Source organism: Salvia splendens, chromosome 18, assembly GCF_004379255.2.
Source record: "Salvia splendens isolate huo1 chromosome 18, SspV2, whole genome shotgun sequence".
Classification (NCBI taxonomy): Eukaryota; Viridiplantae; Streptophyta; class Magnoliopsida; order Lamiales; family Lamiaceae; genus Salvia; species Salvia splendens.
Window position 1 is genome coordinate 11,216,696 of NC_056049.1, and position 20,906 is coordinate 11,237,601.

Here is a 20,906-nt window from a genome sequence, read left to right on the forward strand (position 1 = left end):
TTGCCAATAGCTGGCTTTTGAGTTTCGTCTAACAATCAACAATTATAGTAAAATTGGAGTAAAATTGGATGAAAAAAAAAAATTTTGAAATTTTGAAATCTGCCGTAAACCGCCAGTTTACCGCCGAAACCGGCGGTTCAACCCTAAACCGGCGGGTTGGTCACGGGTTGTGTCAGAAAACCGCCGGTTTCTGACCGAAAACCGGCGGTTTACGACCGGTTTTGCAGGCCTAATCACTGACCCTACGACCTAGCCTCTGAAAAGTGGCCGGAACCGGCGGAAACCGGCTCCTGAACTGCCGGTTTACCCCGCAAACCGCCGGTTCCAACGGCTATCCTCAACCCCTACGCGAACCCTACGAACCCCTAACCTACGAAACACTGTTCGACCCTTTGAACCGGCGGTTCGAACCGCCGAACCGCCGGTTCAAGGGTCGAGATATTCACGAACCTGAACCGGCCCTTTCGACCCTTCAACCCGCCTGCCGGTTCAAACCGCCGGTTCCGGGCCCGGTTCCGGTTCATGAACCGGCGGGCCCGAACCGGCGGTTAACTGGCGGGCCGGGTCGGTTTGTGCATGCCTAGGTTCACCCCTTTTTAGAAATTCAACCTAGATTTGGATTTCTTCTATTTAACTCTAAAATTCAACAAATTAAGTAATAATTCAAAAACTTCAAGAATTAAGGACATAGGGTTCACCCCTATTTAGAAATTCAACCTAGGTTTGGATTTCTTCTATTTAACTCTAAAATTCAACTCCAAAGTGTGATCACTACAAAAAACTAGCAATTTAGTGACGGAATTATTCGTTACTAATCAGAGAAATTTAGGCACTTAACAGATTTCGTGACAGATTAATTATTGACAGATCCGTCAATAAAAAACTTGTTAGTAAAAAATATTAGTGACGGATAAATCCGTCACTAAGGTTACAATGACGGAAATCAAAGACGGCCGCCATGGTAAATTCGGATTAGTGACAGATGATTCTGTCACCAATTAGTGATTGACGATTTTCAGTCACTTATCCGTCACTAATTCTTGAAATTTCAGCTGTCGTCTCTATTTCCTTCACTAATATGCGTTTTTTTAGTAGTGGATAAAGACGAAATAAATTAGAATTGGTACCATAATTTCACTGGGTTAAGAGCATCCACATCCGTGCTCTTGCCAACGAGCACGAATGTGGGTCCGGTCCCACTTTTACTCCCTCCTCTTAGGCAAGAGCACAACACCCACATCCGTGCTCTTCCGCAAGGACAAGCTCAAGGGTCCCACCATTCTATTATTCAATTTAAATAAAAACATTTCCACAAAATTAAAATGCATTAAAATTACCCAAAATAATATTACAAATTATAAAAAAATAAAAATTGCATAATTAAAATCCTAAAAATTAAAAATTACATAATTAAACTCCTAAAAAATAAAAATTACATAATTAAACTCCTAAAAAAATTACATAATTAAGGCTAAAAATACCCCCGTGGAAGACTATTCATCCGGCTCTACCCCCAATGTTCTTTGGAGACCCCGTATCATTGCCACATGCGATCGAAGTTGCTCGGGGGTCATAGTTGACCTATCGGCCAAATTGAGTTGGGCCAAAATTAGGGTTGGAATGGTACGGTATAGCGCGCCGAAATGGACATACCGCATACCGTACCGTACCGTGTGGTATGACCAAAAACCATACCTTTACCGTACCGCTTTTGTCGGTATACCGCAATTGCGGTATACCGAAAAGTCGGTATACCAAAATTTAGATATCGTTACCGTACCGCTTTTGTCGGTATACCGTACCGTGATTTTGGTATACCGCAATATGCGGTATACCGCGGTATACCGTGATTTCCGGTATATACTGTATTTGCGGTATACCGTGTTATTTGCGGTATATACCGCAATTGCGGTATGATGCGGTATAACGCGGTATACCGCGGTATATACAAAATGCATACCTTTACCGTACCTAAAACTGTCGGTACGGTATGATACCATAGCGAAAAGTATGGTATACCAAAAATTCGGTATTTTTGGTATTTTTTCGGTACGGTAAGTGCGGTATTTCGATATTTTGGTATATTTTCCCAACCCTAGCCAAAATCCCCCCCAACGAGTTGGTGGGGGGTTGAGGTGGCACATAGGAAGCGGGGGCGGATGGAGTCGGGGTGCAACGGCGGTTGGCCGCCGCCTTCTTCCTTCCTTGCGGTCGGCGTTGGGAACTGCTCAGGCCGGTGTCGGAGCTACCCAAGTTAGCTCCGGCAAGTTGGCTAGCCACATCGTCGGAGCCGACGTCGGATAGGGATACCGACCTCGACCGTTTGGAGGAGGAGCTAGAGGAGGATGATACGCCTCCCCTATACTTCGGATGCGCCCGCGGTTCCTGCCAAATGTTGAGGTACTTGAACGGCTTGTAGTTCATGGATTGGTAGGTCGCCAAGGCAGAACTGATGATGTCAAGCTCGCTCAGGCCGCTCCCCGCCGACCGCTCTTCCTAGAGGTAATACCCCTAGAACTTTTGGATTTCTTCGTTGGCTCTGTATATGACATTGCGCACCATACTCTCGTTGCGCTCGATTGTTCCGGCCGGCCGGTTTTGATTGTACCTGCGATAGATGCGCCACCAATAATGGTCACCGGATTGGTTCGTGCCAACCTCCGGATCTTCGGAGATTGACAAGTACGCTTTGAATAATTGCTCCATCTCCCCCGGAGTGTACGAGGTACGGACACCACGAGTAGGAAGAGGAGGAGTTTGAGAGGGGCCGCTCCCTACCGTTCTAGGTACTGGTGGTTCGGGTGTCCACCCGTATTGCCCTTCGGGGGCATCTTGGTCGTCGATCGGGTAAGGACGGTAGCCACTCGGAACTTGCGAACCTTGGGTTTGAGGAGGGGCCGAATATTCCATTTCCGGACTAGGGAATGGTTATGGACCGAACCAATCGGGGTTCCAACCGTGGGAGCCGGAGGAGTGATCGCCGGAGCCGGACATTTTTTGTTGTGAGTGAAAGAAAGATTGAGAATTGTAAGAATAGAAATGAGAGAATTTAGATGAGAATTGTGTAGTGTGGTGTGAATTTTTTGGAGTGGAAGTGGAGATATTTATAGATGAACATGTGTATTTTTGGGGAAAAAATGTTGAAAAAAAATAAGTGGGTAGAAAACTGATATAATTTTTTGGGAAGTGGAAAAATATATTTTTTATTTTTAAACGGATTTTTTAATTAAAATACGATTTAAAAAAAATAAAAATAAATTGCCGACGGCAACAGGCTGACACGTATGCTGCTCGCTGGCACGGACGTGCTTGATGCATCGAGCAGCGCCGTGCCAGCGGCAAGAGCGCAGCGGCGAGCAGCGGTTGCCGCGCCGCTGGTACGAACGGACGGACGACAGATTTCAACCACTGTGGATGCTCTTAAGCTTAAGCGTGGACTTTGAAGCTCTAAGCTTTAGGATTCTTCTTCAACGGAGGATGAAGGAGGAGAGAAGGCGGAAGCAAGAAAGAGGGGATGGAGGCGAGGTATAGCCGCGACTCTGCCCAACTTTTATTATTATTTTTTTATTTTTACTTTTTGGAAATTTGGAGAAATTTGGGGGAAAAGGAGTCAATTCGTGTATTATACGAAAATTTTGGTTTGAATATTTATAGGGGTGATTTTCAAGAATCAAATCAATGATTTATTTCCTTAACGTAAAAAATGGAAGAGGCAAATTAACAATAGAATGTTATAACTAACTATAGAAATTTTTAATTGAGGGTTTTATGCATATATACTACCCCGTCTCATAGAAATAGGTCATATTTCCTTTTTCGTCTGTCCCATAGAAATACTCCATATCCATTTATGTTAACTTTTTTCCTTCTTATCTTTTACTTTATCATTTATGGTCCCACCACACACTGCACAATTTCAACTATTTTTTCTCCTTCTTTCTTACTTTATCAATTACACATGAAAACCCGTGCCAACCCTATAGTGCCTATTTCTATGGGACGGAGGGAGTAGTTGCAGAGTTTTGATATGCTGCGCGTGTAGCGTGAGCGATATATGTGAGCGCCTATTTTCACATCATTAATATCTTTTTTTTATTTTCTTTCTTTCCTTTTTTTTAATCTCCAATTTTCTTTCTCTTCGTCTTCTTCCCAAGCGTTTTTTTATGTAATCCTTTCTCCTTCCACAAGTTTTAAGAATTTCTCTTCCATTGTAGCAAGAATTGAATGCAACTGCCAACTAGAAACTTTCCCCTTGAGCAATTGCAATAAAAAGAGGTTGTCCTCCTTCTCCTAAAGCAATTTAGATATCTTCAATGCTGAAAAATGTATCTAACTCGTCTTCTCCCCAATTCCAAACATATCTTGTTTCCAATACAATAACAGACTAACTGCAACATAATTCCTTGTAAAATTTATAATTTGTTAGAACTTAGAAACGGCAAATGGATACAATTAACAACTATCCCACTTGTATGAAAGCGATTCAGATAATTTTAATGCCGGAAATATATGTAATTGCGTCAGGGGCGTGTGATTGAGCAATAATCGAGCCAGATTCGAACAATTCAATGAAAATCCCGACCCAGCAGTTGGTGAAAACGACCAGGGAGACGCGGCAAACTCCCTACTCGAAAATGAGCATTTAAATGGAGGAAGTTGATTAAGGAACTGATATTCCCCTCTTTCGCTAAAACTCTGGCAGCGGACTTGTCATGATCGGAGAGGAGCTGAATCAATTAAGTGAGAGATATTAAATTGGAATTCGAGGCCGCCAATTAGGAGCTTGGTGAAGAGGTCGCAGAGAAGAAGAGAGAATTGAAAGATTAATTTATAACGGCGTCGAAACAGGCGCTCATTTTGAGAGCTCAGCGTATCAGATCTCTATAGTTGCATTACATTAAAGTGTTGAAAACAATTTATGATTCTGGATTCTAATTTCATATGCGAGAAAAATAGTATAAATTTTTTATACTTCCTTAGTCACATAAAATTTTTATGCTTCCTTGTGTTGAGATTCTCTTGATATCTGTAATACACTATATTGATATAAACAAATTCGAAAATTATGATATGATAACAGAATGACGATCTTACCATTTTGTTGATATTTTATCTACCATTTATTGAAATCCGTAAGATTTAATATCATCCACTCATTTTCAAATTTAAGGGTGTAAATTTAATCTTAACTTTGGATTATGATGCTACAAGCAATATAAGAAGACAAGGTGGACATCTATATAATTCTTTATTGAAACTAAAGCTCAACATAAGAATACATTGATAGCCCAATCAAGAACAAATAATTATGAATAACTCAAAACTCTACCTCAAGGTTTTTAACCATTCACTAATTAACAATTAACAAACATGGACAAATAAATTACTCCATAATGCATAACCATAAATTAATCTCATAAACTTTAAAACTTAAACTTTAGCTACTCTAAAATCAACAATCACCCAATCAGTATTACTAACGATCTCAAATAGTCATTAGATGACTAGGGACTAGTGGAATTCTTTTCAGAATATTACTTTTCATCCAAGTCTACTTTTGGGGCGTTGCAGAGAAAACAAAAAACAGGATCCATAGGCAAACATAAGAAAATGTTACGACAGAAATACCACAAGCTACTTGAATATTTGCATCCAAATATGATGTGGGAAACCGTTTCCAGATGCTCTTTGCAAAATGCACGAAGATTACCTTCAACATCTGGGAAGCCGAGCTTGAATAGCCTATCCTTATTATAAAGTCTGCCCTGTAAAATAAACCAAATTAAAAGTTGTGCACGTGGCAGAGCGACATTTCTCCAAGCGAGTTTCCCATGCTGAAACTGGTTGCTTTCTCTTCCCAAGATATGGAAAACCTGCAAATAAAAATCTGAGACAAAGAAAAAATTGACTTATGGAAAGTCCAAATCCTCGTATCACTTTCTCTCTCACCCAAGGAGTTGTGATCCATGGCAAGGTACAAACGCTCAACCAATTCCTCCTCCCAGACAAACAACTTCCTTCTCCTGGTGAACTTCCAAATTCATCTACCATTTTCCCAACCACCCATATCACCAACAAAGTCATGATGCTGATTAGGAATGTTGCATCATGTAGAAATGTTGAACAGCGAGTCGCCGAGAGTGAGACGGCGTGGAGTGTGAGGGCGCTGCTGCTTCATTCCTAATCTGGGGATTCACTTTTGAGAGTGAAGTGTTGGAGAAGAAGAGAGAGACGATCTTCCACATTTGATTTTAATTTGGGCCATCTATTTGGCTAAGTGGGCTGCATGGTTGGATTGATTATATAATGGGCCGATGAGGTTGATAGAAGGGAATAAGTGGAGGCTTTAATTTTTGGGCCTTAGTAGTTTAAAATGAAATGAGATGGACTCAAGTGAGTTATTAAGGAAAAGTGGGCCGATCTGCACTAATCATATGTTGGTATATGGGCTAAGAAATTATTAGTAAGGGTCAGGGTTGTAATTGTTAGATTAGAAATTAATTTTTGCAAGGTTGGAATTTATTTAAGGAATTGAGTTGGAGCTAGATTAAGTGATCAATTATTTGATTCCCTAAATTGGCGAATGATAAAGTTGGGGACGCGAGAACCGACTGGCGTCGCCCCACAACGCCATGGGAGGCCCTACGAAAAGTCGAAGAAAAGAACAAAAAAAAAGGGATTTCCAAGAATCCATGCTTATTTAAATACCCAAGTAATTAAATTCGAGAAAATAGAATTTCTCCGGATTTAGTAAAGTGAATAATTACATCCTGCAAAGTAGTGAAGCCCGAGGTAGGATTAAAAAAAATCCTATAAGCCGAGACTAAGATATAAGTGCTATCCAATAGGATGCATGCATTCTTTTTCTCAAGAGAATTTAATTCAAGTACTAATTAGCGTGCTACGCTATTTAATTTCTAAGGCAATTTTTGCTCTAGGGAAAAGTGAGGCAGACACGAGAGTTGTTAATTGAAGATAAGCACATCAGGTGAGCTTTCTTTTAATATCCAGCACATTAATGTGGATATAAATCAAATAGTTTGTGAAATTATGAAATATCATCTTATCTCAAAATGGAGCTATGATTATTTTTAAGTTGTTGTTATGCCATAAAATGTTAGTTTTTGAGGCTTATCTGTTGGGCTATATGCCTGTGGGTTTTGGCGATGCCAAAACTATGTAACGAATTAGGTTCTCAATAGGACCGGAAATCCTATTCGGAATTTTATACACGAGGGCTGTGAGCCATCCAAGAGGGTTGGCCAGCTATGGTGTTCGTGGGAGGTGGCCACCTTCTCGGTACACGATTTACAAATATGGTATAAATTTGAAGAGCTTAGACTGTAGTCAGACTTTTAAGCTCAAGAAGAATTTAGTAAGCTCGAGACTTTTAAGAAAAACCCCCGTGTGTTACTACTGATGGCTTGACAACTATATTGTATGTTTTGATTTTTGGCACGTGTCCACTGAGTACTGTACTCAGCCCTGCATGTATTTCTAAATGTGCAGTTTAAACGTCAAGAGATGAGTGATGATCGGAGTCGATGAGTAGTAAATAACCAAGTGGATCTTCCAACGCTTCGTGTCTTCATACACAAAGTCATTTAGCAATGACTCATTCCGCTGTATTTTGTTAAGTGAGAATCGTGGAATCTCACCATCGAACTCTGATTTATTTGATGAGATCTTACTTTTGTTTCTAAGACCATGCAATCAAATACTTGGCTTCTGTTCTATGATGTTAATCAATTTGGCCTTTGGCAAAGTTCTCAAGTGTCTACCCCTTTCTTTCCCGTCTCTTTAATCCCCTCATTAGTCGCGGTTTACCTGCCTTCGCTATTCTTATCAAACCCTTTTCTTTCCCGTCTCTTTAATCCCCATCATTAGTCGCGGTTTATCCGCCTTCGCTATTCTTATCAAAGTGCGATCGTGATAATTATTTTCTGTTTTATTATGCCAGGACAAAGGAAGTAACATATTTATTAAATGTATATAAGTGTAATAATACAAACTATTACAAATGATCTTTGGTTTAGCTTTGTCAGTGTGTGATAAGGTTTCTTGTGAGGGAATCCTTCCATATGCCCAAGAAATACCTAAAATAGTGTTTGATTTCAATTTTTAGTTTTTAAAGATAAAGAGCCTAACCTCAAAAACTAGACTCAAAATGGATTTGGATGGAGAGAAAATGGATGAGAAGAAAGTGTAATGAATGAGGAATCCTCTTTGGGGACCTATGACCTCCCACAAGAAGATGTGGGCAACCCTAGGCTACTTTCACCCAAAGCAAATACTCCATTGGCTCCACATTCATGACTACACCACCATAAATGCATACATATACTTGATCTAGTCTAATGAACATAAACCAAGCAACCTACATGTAGGAATTTGGATAAAAATCTCACAAGGGAGATGCTCTCAAATGAGTCTTTGAAGATCGTTTAGACGTCATTTAAATAGGTCGAGTACCATTGGAATCTCGATGCATCTGAAATGTTTGATGCACGGATCCCATGATCGTATCATCCTCTCCCTCTTGTGAAGGATTTGTCCTCAAATCCGGGCCGTCCCCTACAAAATCAAACGGGCTCAAGTTAGCCACATTAAAGGTACAACTCACGTTATACTTACTGGGAAGATCAATGATGTAGGCATTGTCGTTCACACGCTCTAGGACCATAAATAGGCCATCCCCTCGCGGGGCAAGCTTGGATCTTGCTTTGTCGGGAAAACGTATTTTCCGAAGGTGTACCCACACCCAATCTTCGGGGTTGAACAACATTTTCTTTCGTCCTTTGTTCACCCTTTGAGCTACTTGTTCTCCCATCTTGCGGATTCGTTCTTGCACTCGAGTGTGCAAGTCTTGCACAAACTTGGCCTTCTCCATCCCACCTTTGGCAAAGAGTTCCTCGACTTTCCTTTGTAGCTCTTGTGTCTCCTTTGGATTCGCCTTGTATGCGGCCCGGTTTGGGAGTGACAATCCCGACAAAAAATCAATTTGATGCTCGATCCCCCTCATGGGAGGAAGTTCACTAGGGAGTTCCTTCGGGAATACATCTTCAAATTCCTGCAACACACTTTGGACAATCAAAGGACACGTGTCAAGGTTAGTAGCTAAGCACAAATCCTTATGGACCATGAGGAGAAGGGAGAGGTGATTGTTTAGTGCCCACCCAAGGTCGGTTTTACTAGCTATCAAACATTCATTTCCCTCTCTTGTTTGTGGGTGCTCTCCTTTGGACGCTTTTATTTTTCTCTCACCAACCCCACTCTCACTTGGCTTTTTAGCTCACATTCTTTTACTTGCATTTTTTCATATCTCTCCCTTTCCTTTTGTAGATGTTGGCTAGCCTCACACACGGCACTAGGTAGCAATGGCTTCAAACGAACCTTCACCCCGTTGAGCATGTAGAAATACTCATTTGTGAAGCCATTTTTGTAGGCCCTTCTATCAAACTCCCATGGCCTCCCTAGCAAAACATGACATGCCGTCATAGGAATGATATCACATAGGATTTCTTCTTCAACTTCCCCAATCTTCAATGGAACTTTGCATTGAGCCTTCACCTTCAACTCCCTGGAATCCCCTAACCATTGCAATTTTTAGGGGTTTGGGTGTTTAAGGACCTTCAATCCCAATTTGGCCACCAACCGGTCACACACCACATTTGTACAACTCCCTCCATCTATGATGACCAAGCACGTCTTGGATTTCACCTTACACTTCATATGAAAGATGTTGCACCTTTGCTCCTTATGCTCCTCAAGGTTGGGTTGTACATTGAGCATTCGGAGTACAACCATAGCCCTTAAGGGTGTATCTTCATCCTCGCCACTAGAGAAAGCTATGTCGGTGTTCGGGCTCACTTCTTTAGTGCCCACATCTTCTCTTTCTTCTTCATCTTCCTCACTATACACGCTATCATCTTACCCGATAACCATTACCCGTTGGTTTGGGCACTCACGTGCATAATGGCCATACCCCTTGCACTTGAAACATTGAACCTTCTTGTCTTCCATAGGGGCTATAGCTTTAATAGGTTGAGTACCCGGTAAAGCCTTCACGGTCGGTCTCCCTTAGGTATTTGGATTAGCCGTGTTTTCCACCTTCTTGCCGGGAGTGCTCCACTTGCAAGGCCCCGTCCCTCCCCCGGTTTGGCTAGACGCCCATTTAGTCCGGCTAGAAACCAACTCCTTACTTTGCCTCTCAAAAGTGTCGGCAAACCCAATCACCTCATCCAAGGAAATTCCCCTCAATGTTTCCACTTGCACCTTGTGATTCAAGTTGATGTTAAGGCCATGGATAAATCGATCTTGAGTCGCCTCTTCTCGCTCCTCCACTCCTACCTTGCTCATCAATGATAGGAGTTCATAGTAGTACTCCATTACACTCTTCGTCCCTAGCTTCAAATCTTGAAGCTCCCCTCGAAGTCGGAGGAAATAGGACTTTGGTACAAAGGTAGTCCTCATGAGCTCTCACAACTCCGCCCACGAACCCACTTCTCCTCCCCTAGCCATCATTCTCCTCCTCATCGTATCATTCCACCATGTATCCGCATTGCCAAGAAACTCGGCTATGGCCACCTTCACCTTATCACCTTCCGAAAAGTTATGGAGTGAGAATTTTGCTCATTTGGGACTCTCATTCCAAGTAGGCTTCGGGATCAAACTTGTCGTGGAACTCGGGAAATGTGTGCTTGATAGATTTGGTGGGATCATCATACCTCGGCTCCATCTCCTCCTTCTCCTCATAGTTTCTATTTCTTTTATGCCTACCATCCCACCCATGGTGCCCCATGTTTCCCTTCCCTCTTCAGCCCATCATGTTCCCAAACCTACCATTCCTATTCCCATTCCGTCCTCCTCCATGTCCTCCACGCCCCCCATGATCGTACCAACCATAGGGCTCTTCCACTCCATTACTCCCCTCGGAGGCATCGTGATGTGTGGGATTGCTCCTAGGGGTGTTTAACCTTGATAGTCGCAAGGCCTTCAAAGCGTTGAGCTCGTCGTGGAGAAAAGCTTGGTATTCATGGATGGATACTTGGTACTCCTTGAGTTCCTTCAAATCCCCGAACATAGCATCTTGAGTGACATGCATTGTTGTTTGGCCTTCTTTTAGATCCCTCAAATCCTTCATAATTTTTGTCATTAAGCTTTTCAACTCATCCCCCGCCAAATTATGACTCGTGCTCGCACCCGGTTCAACTCTCTCCGGTTGCGAATCCCCCATCGTGGTGGATCTAGTACGAGGTGGCATTCAAAATGGTACCTACAATAAGAAATAAAAATAAACTAGGATCTAGTCCTAGGGATTAGTAAAATCCACACTCACACACACAAGAAAGTGAGATTTTAGTAATAACTCACTTCTCAATTGGTAATCCCACCCCCAATTCACTCACCAATGTCACTCGGAACAAGGCTTAGAATATAGTGAGGGCTAGGTTCACTCACTCTCAATATCCAACTTCCTAAATGCAAGTGCTAAGACAAATCAATCAAGGTATACACATAAGCAATATAACCAAGTAAGTAAAGCCAATCAAGCATGTGAAAGTAAAGTTCAATGCCTAAGGAAGCTAACAAACAAACTTAGTTGAGCTGAAAATTTATGTAACTCTTGGCTGATCTTTAGGAATTTTTTTGATATGGCTACCCAACCCCAAAATTGATGAAAATTGGTAGATAACAAGATTAAAGGGTTTATAATGAGGGAAAAATATCCCCAATATAGCACGTTTTCGAGAAGACCCTCGATTTTACATTTTCCCCAAATCTGTCAAACTAGGGCACAAAACAGGGCAGCAACTTCACACATTAATTTGACCTATCAAATGTTGGAATTTTTGGCTGAGATTTTTCAGGAAAATAGTTCATATATCAAGGTTCATGCACACCAAAAATCAGCTCAATCCTACAATAATTGACCAATAAACAAGCAAAGGTTAAAGCAAAAGAAATAAGGAAAAACAAGGAAAATGAAATTTCATAGAGGTTTAAAATCAAACACTTGGTAGGCACCTAGGCTCTAGATACCAAATGATAAGGTTTCTTATGAGGGAATCCTTCCATGTGCCCAAGAAATACCTAAAATAGTGTTTGATTTCAATTTTTAGTTTTTAAAGATAAAGATAAAGATAAAGATAAAGAGTATAGCCTGAAAAACTAGACTCAAAATGGATTTGGATGGAGAGAAAAAAGATGAGAAGAAAGTGTAATGAAGGAGGAATCCTCTTTAGGGACCTATGACCTCCCACAAGAAGATGTGGGCGGCCCTAGGCTACTTTCACCCAAAGCAAATACTCCATTGGCTCCACATTCATGACTAGACCACCATAAATGCATACCTATACTTGATCTAGTCTAATGAACATAAACCAAGCAACCTACATGTAGGAATTTGGATAAAAATCTCACAAGGGAGATGCTCTCAAAGGAGTCTTCAAAATATCATTCATCAAAGTCTGCAAATAAATGTCTCACAAATGGTATTTATAGCTAGGGTTCGAAACCCAAGAAAATGGCCCAAAATAAGTGAAAATCGTCTAAAACAGTAAAATCACCCGGTCGGGTGTTTTAGAGAAGTTAATTCTCCCGGCCTGGTGAACCTCCTGGACTCTAATTGTGCTCAGCATGAAAACACCCGGTCGGGTGTTTTTCACCTCAAAATCACCCGGTCGGGTGTTTTCTCTGGACTCGCTATCTCTTCTACGCGGCTTTTGTAAATCGGCCATAACTCTCTCCACCGGACTCCGATCGAGGCGTGCAATATACTCACGCAACCCTCTTTCGAAGATGAACACACTGGTGGCCTTTAAAGATCGTTTAGACATCATTTCAATAGGTCGAGTACCCTTGGAATCCCGCTGCGGCTGAAATGTTTGATGCACGACTCCCATGATCGTATCAGTGTGGATTTGAAAGATGGTAAAACAATTGTTTGTGAAGAAGCAGTATTGTCGGTTCCTTGGTTTATTGAACAATTATATTAATCCATTAAGATATATTTATATATCTCTAAAACAATTGATAATGATAAAATACGGAATTGCAATAATATTATTACTTACTTTAAAAGTTATTTTTATTTTAAACGGTATAATGGAAGTGCCTAAAAAGAAATAAATTAGGTTAAGTAAGAGATTAAACTTTATAACTCCCAACTCCAGCCATTCTTAAGACCCATTCCCCAGACGTGAATTTCCATAACTCATACTCCATTAATATTGTATTTTAATTCGGTTAGTAAAGGGAAATTTTTTAAAGATAACGTAAACATTAAATAGATTTATTAATTTATTATTTGTTTCTTAAGACCCTTTCCCCCAATTCCACATTACCGCGTAAATAAGAAACACCATCCCAAAAAGAGCAAAAGTCCTAATTTCGAATATCGAAGCTATCACTCATACGTCATAGAATTTCACGAATCAACCATGACAGAGAGAGAGGCAGCTCGGTTGGCGACTGTGCCCAAAACATGTTATCACACTTGGGCCAGTCGCTTGAGGCTTGATTTCAATGACGAAGATCATGGTGAGTTTCTTGTTGCAGTCACGACAAGGATGATTGCGAGGTATGAGTCGAGTAAGCTAAAGCTTGAATCATTTCGGCTCTGGAGCGAAAGTATAGAGCATGAATTGGCAAGAAATCCCATAGATAGGGTTTTAAGCTTTTGGTGCAAACGACATTGCCATCTATGTTGGAAACTCGATCGTTCATGGAAAATTTACTCTCCCCAACATTGTTCTTGGCTTTGAACAGATCACATCCCTTTGCGTGCAATCAACCTGCTCAATTAGATTAATTGCACTGGCCTTAAGACGCTTCACCTGTCTCAGGTAAGAGTTCTTGGCGATATGTTTAATAATTTGATTTTAAAGTGCAATGAATTGAAAGGAGTAGCATTGGGCTACACATAATATCAGAATGATTTTGTGACCCTGGTTGATTCTGTTGGAATATGAGATATACTCCCTCCGTCCCCAAAGAGTATGAACTATTTCTTTTTTCGTCTATCCCTAAAGAGTATGAACTTTCTAATTTAAAAAAATTCTAAAAACATACTACCCTTACACATCATTTTATTTACAACTTATATCATTACCATTAACACTTATACCATTATAATAATATGGACCCCACTCTCCACTAACACTATTTCCACTACCCTTTCTCTCTCTCTCTCTTACTTTTCCCGTCATTTATTAAAAGCCGTTCTGAACCTAAAGTTCATACTCTTTGGGGACGGAGGGAGTATGTTGGAGGAGTAGTTTGAGGAAATATTTGAGAGGAGAATGAGGGAAATATATGGGAAATGGTTTAGGAGATGTGGATGTAAGAAAACTAAGGAACACTTTATTTCTCAAACTTCTCAAGTTGTGCAAAATGGTACAACTCTTACATATTTATAGGCATCCCTAACTCATTCGAGAATTCTCTACTTAATTATTTTATATTTTAAATATCTAGATTTTTCTCTATAAAGATCTAGATACTTTCTTAAAAATATCTATAATCTAGAGAGTTCTCCTAAAATATCTAGATATTTTAATACCTACTAAAATCTAGAAAATTCTACATAATATCTAGATATTTGTATAATATCTAGATATTGCCATTATAAAATCAAGTTTATTTCATATACTAATACCCCCTTTAAACTTGATTTGTCATTCCGAGTAATGTCCTGATCTTGATAAACTCTTCATGCTTGAGTGGCTTTGTGAAAATATCAGCAACTTGGTCTTGCGACTTCACATACTCGATTTGAATCTCCTGAACACATTCTCTGATGTAGTGGTAGCGAGTGTCGATGTGCTTACTTCAATTGTGGAATACTGGATTTTTGGATAGTGCAATTACCGACTTGTTGTCCACATAAATAGTTGTTGGCTCTTTTGTGGCCACCCGAGCTCCAATAATAAACTCCTAAGCCAAATTACATGACAAACACTGAAGGTGGCAACCACATATTCAGCTTCGCATGTTGATAATGTGACAATGGGCTGCTTTTTAAACATCCAAGTGACGACAGTGTCTCCCATGTAGAACACATATCCACTTGTACTCTTTCGGTCATCGTTGTCTCCAGCCCAATCACTCACTGTAGCAAAAAAGCCTATAATCATTAGTAGCTGAATATAATAGGCCATAGTCGATTGTACCTTTGAGATATCGGAGTATTCTCTTTGCTGCTTTGAAGTGGGTAGTGGTTGGATTCTCCATATAGCGACTTACGAGCCCTGCAGCGTACATATATATTCGGCCTTGTGCAAGTTAAGTACTGTACTTCCAACCAAACTCTTGTATAGTGTCGGATCCACCTTTTTCTCTTTATCATTCTTTGATAGCTTGACTTCACATTCTACCGGTGTGTTGATTGGTTTGCAATCCTCTATTTTGAACTTGTTCAGGATGTCCATCTTCAAGTTGCTTTACTTCCACTCCAAGATAGTATGCCATCAGCCCGATCTCGAATTCTTCAGTCATGGCTTTCTTAAATTCTTCGAACATGCTTGGATTGTTTCCTGTGAAAATGAGATCATCCACATAAAACCACACTATTAAGATATCATTTCCTTTAGTTTTCACATAGAGAGCATGCTCATGTGGGCATTTGGTGAAGCATTATCTTCAAGATATTTGTCTATCCTGGTAATATATGCTCTTAGTGCTTGCTTTAGCCCGTATAAGGCTTTCTTCAACCTCAAAACTTTGTCTTCTTGGTCAATTGATGCACTTTTTATTAGCACTAAAAACCTGCAAGTATACAGAGTATATATAGTAGTATAGCTAAAGGTTAGTACCGGATATCGAACACAGGAAAAACAGACACAAATTGTCTACCTTCTACTAAGCTTCTTTTACTATTTGGATAACCAAAAGTTTTGTAGTTTTTCAAAATAAAAAAACGGAATTAAACAACTAATGCAGATAAAACACAGAGATAAAAAAGATGATATAAGGGAATTCCAAGGATGTGCTTTCACAGTTAAGGTTATACAAATTCCAATTACAACACCCTAGTACAATTCATACTTTGATAGAACGGGTCACATAAGTTTTGCCCATGCGGCACAAGCGTAGATTACATACACTAGGGGCGTCAATCCTAGATTTGTAACCCCCTAAAGCTCCTAAGACCCTTAAAAGTCCCCACTCTCAAATAACAGTGTTGTTTTAAAGGAAGCTAATTGTAGTGTAAACTAAGCCGGTCTAACTCGCCAACCTCGTCTCACGATTATGTAGCAAGTCAATAGATCATCACAGAATGTGTCACTCAAACGTGAAGCAATTATCCAGAACTTAGAATAGAAACAAAGTATGAACAAAACATATATTAAATAAATAGGCATTGTATAACCAAAGTCGTTACTAACACATCCCTAGAATTCTATGAGTTTAGTTACACATAATGGAAAAAGCTAAACTCATAGTTTGTAGGAAAATCATAAGAACATAAGAAATAAAGCAAATAAAACCCAAATGTTGAATCCTTGTAGCCTTGATCTTCTCTTGATTCCTTCTTCAAAACCCTTAACAATGAAGAACTCTCAAGTATTTATCTCTCTGGAATTATGGGGTAAAAAGAAGATCCTTAATGATGAAGCTTGAGGGGGTATATATAGCTGCAAATTCGTCCCTCTCAAATAAGGAAAAAGGTAGCAAAATATGGTAAATCTTGGGAGGAAAGTAGGTCAAATCTGTGTGCCGCGTTTTCCTAGCGGGCCGCTGCACTATCTTCAGCAGTCGCTGGCGAGTGATCCGTAGCCTCCGTGTCTTGATCTGCGGTCGCTGGCAATCATCCCGTAGCTACTGGAACTTCTGTGGCGGTCGTTGCGCACACCCCAGTGGTCACTGGGCGTGTTCTTCATTTCAGTACAACTTTTTCGGAGCGGACCGCTATCTGTTTAGCGGTTGATGTCGGCCAACGGTTGCTAGATGTGTTGCAGCGGACTGCTGGACATCTTGAAAACTCCAGATTTCCAACTTCGACTTTTAGCTATCTTTTTGGGCTCTATTTTACACATTTCTTACAATACACGTCAAAATACCAAAATAGTTAAAATATGCAAAATATGGACATGTACTGCGATTTTGACATTCAAAACGGACCAAAAAATGGCCTTAAAATAATGTAAAATCCGAGCATATCATCAATCACCGTATAACCATCAGGCTGCTTGATGTGGACTTCTTTATCAAGAAATCCATTCAAGAAAGCCGACTTCACATCCATTTGATAAATCTTCCACCTATTTTGGGCTGCAAGAGATAGTATTAGTCTAATAGTTTCTAATTGAGCGACACGAGCAATCGATTCCAACTCTTTGGCTATATCCTTTTGCGACGAGTGTAGCTTTATATTTTTCAACTTCACCGTTGGAATTCTTCTTGATTTTGTACACCACTTAACTCCAATGACATTGTGTCCCTTTGGTAGTGTCACCAGCCCCCATGTGTCATTCTTCTCTATTGCTTTGATCTCCCTTGTTTCCCTTGCCAATTTTCACTTGTTGTAGTTTCTTCAAAGCTAACAGGTTCATAATCAGCAAATAGGCAAAATAAGTTGAGATCTTCTAACCTTTCGGTGTTGTCATATACTCCATCCAAACTTCGTATGCGTTGTATGGCTCTTTCATTCAAGAAAGATGGTGGCGAGCTTCCAACTGATGTAGGAGATGTAGGTGGAGTTGTTTATTCTTGTTGCACCTCTGTCACCTGTTCGATTGTTCCTTGATCTCCAAATGGAGGTATGAAGGTGAAGTCATTGATCGAGCCGAAATCCCATACTCCTTTTTCATGGAACTCCACGTTTCGACTTATCATGGTTTTCTGTGAAGTTGAATCATATAACTTATAGCTTTTAGTGTTAGAGTCGTATCAGATGAAGATGAATGGCTTGCTTTTGTCATCGAGTTTACTCCTCATCTGATCTGGTACATGTGCATAGGCTTTGCTCTCAAGTGAGCGATCTCTGGTTTTCTTCTGTTCCAAACTTCTTGAGGAGTCATTCCCCACAAACCTTTTGTTGGAGACCTGTTAGACATGTATGATACACTATTTTTTAGCACTACAACTACTTGCAAGTATACAAGACAGAAATAGTATAGCTAAATGTCAGTATCTATTTTTTAGCACTACAACTACTTGCAAGTATACAAGGCAGAAATAGTATAACTAAAGGTCAATATCGGGATATCGAACACATGTAATATAATTGCAACTAGTTATTATGTACTAAGCGTTAAATACTATCTACAGAAACAAGAGTTTTGGTTTAACTAAGAAAATAAAATAAAGTAAGTAAATTAGGCAAAGAGTAGAATTCCAAGGATAGTGGTTTCACAATTATGGTTACACAAAACACAGTTATGATTACCCTAACACAGTTCACACTTTGATAGAACGAGTCACATAAATTATGCCCATGCGGTACAAGTGTAGATTACACCACTAGGAGCGTCAATCCTAGATTTGTAACTCCCTAAAGGTCATAAGACCCTTGAAAAGTCTTCACTTTGAATTAACAGTGCCGTTTTAATGGAAACTAATTGTAGTGCCAACTAAGTTCTTCTAACTCGCCAACCTCTTCTCACGATTATGTAGCAAGTTAGTAGATCATCAACGAATGAGTTACTCAAACGTGAAGCAGTTATCCAACACTTAGAATAGGAACAAAGTATGAACAAAAAGGATATCAAAAACTAGAATTATATAAACCAATAAAAGTTACTAGCACATCCAAAGAATTCTTATAGTTTAGATACTCATAGTCAAATTGCAAAAACTACAAAACATAAAGAAAAACAAACAAAACCCAAGGATGAATTGTTGTGCAATCTTTTTTTTAAATCAAAACACCCATAGTGGGCGGGGGGTTTAGGCAGACCCCCAACCCGTGAATAAAATCAAAATATAACGTTGCAAAACATGATCCTAGCCCAAAAGTGACTAGAATTCAAACTAAGAACACGAAAGAACAAACTGAAGGTCCCACAAGTCGGGATCCTCCATGCTATCAAAACTAAACTAGGAACTAAATGAACAAAAGGAAGATAAAAGTGTAAAATAATGAGAACTACCATAATGTCACAATCAATCTACATTTCTACGTCGGAAACAAAAGTTAGGATATTGCTGGGGTTTGGTGCCCCTTGCACAACGGAAGACTTGTACAAAACAAATAAATAAGACGTAGGATCTATCTGACAGATTATGAGATTAATCTATTCACATGTTAACACAGAATTGCATGCTAAAACGCAAATAATTCATGCTTAAAGAATATAAATCCTAAAACGTGAATTCTATGGTTTAGAGTTACCGATTTGATTCTCCTAAGAAAAAACGATTGCTCGCGCCTTCTCCACTATGATCTTCAATACTAGACCACGGATCTTCTGACTGGTTCCCGAACTGTATCTCGATATCATGGTGGACTGATCTTATAAAAATACTAGGACTCGAATAAAGAAGACACAAATTCCCCACGAAGGAGGAGAGAGAAAATTTCGTCCTCTTCAGAGAGAAGAGGGGGACGAAAATTCCTTGCAAAATTAATTGTCTTTTCTGTCTCCTTAATTCTCCTATTTATATTAAATTCATATTGGGCCCAGTCATGGATCTATGGAATGTTTTGGATATGGGCTCACCCCAATTAGCTTTTTACTAATTAAATCGAACCCACAATTTAATACAAGCTTATATATGAATATTACGAGCAACCACTACAGATGTAATATTGACCTCCCCATCCAAATCCGAAATTACAAGTAATCCGGGTTTCCATTCTGTTTATTATTTATTTCCCACGCTTAAGATATAAATGTCCATTAATTAATTAAAGTCTGCTATGGACTTAATTAATTAACATCTTATTAATTCCAAGAGTGGACTTAGCAAGAAACACTTATTTATTATTCATGGAATAATTAAATTCCAACTGGCTAGTTTCTGAATAATAAAAACCTTGTTCAAGCTCCTCTTGAGGACATTATCAAACGAGACTCACCTCGCGCACGATTCAACATAATAGCAATCCTAGCACCGTTAGATATTAATCACCACTACCCAATATATCAGGATTATTAGGTTGCAAAAAAACCCGCACCTTTTGATAAGTCAAAGTAGTGCATAATCAATATCGTATGCTCAATGCTAACGTATGTAGATTAAGAAATATTATTTTATCAAGACCTAGCCTTTCAGTAGATAGCATAAAGACACGTCTTGCTGTTAGATCCATTCAGTGCTCTACCACACCAACATCATCTTATTTCAGAAAGGCTTAGAAATAATCAGACTAACATTGCAACTTTTCACGATAGGTAGTCTAAGCCTATCTGGGTTGTGAAATTCTTCTTTTTCTTTTGCAAAGCATTACATAGAATCGACGGTGTTACCTTAAAGTGGATGATGCCCACAACCGGTCTACTAAGCAAAAGACTTAGACTTGTTTGCTTCTTATACATTTAAATGTTTATAAAACATCTTATAAATGCACAAGCAAACACAATGTAATAATATACTGATCCTATTCGTGCGATACTGCTCGAATAATACTGAATCGGGTTAAAAGTGGATTGTAGAGTTTTCCGTATACAGGTAAGATTATATTCACGCGAACTTGCTCGAAACATGCTTTTCAGTATACCAAACCTAACAGATATCGCAGCTGGTCCATCCTAACAAGCGCCTTCAGGTACCGAGGCGCAGAGACTGAATCATAATATGTCATGGTATGGGTCTGGAACCCCCTACCTGCAAGAAAGTCGGCAGCACGGTTTCATTCTCAGTAGATGTGTGAGAATCGAACCTGCCGTTGAGAAGTCATACTCCGAATCAAAGCCATATGATGTCTAAGATCTGCAGACCAGATGACAGTAAGGTAACCA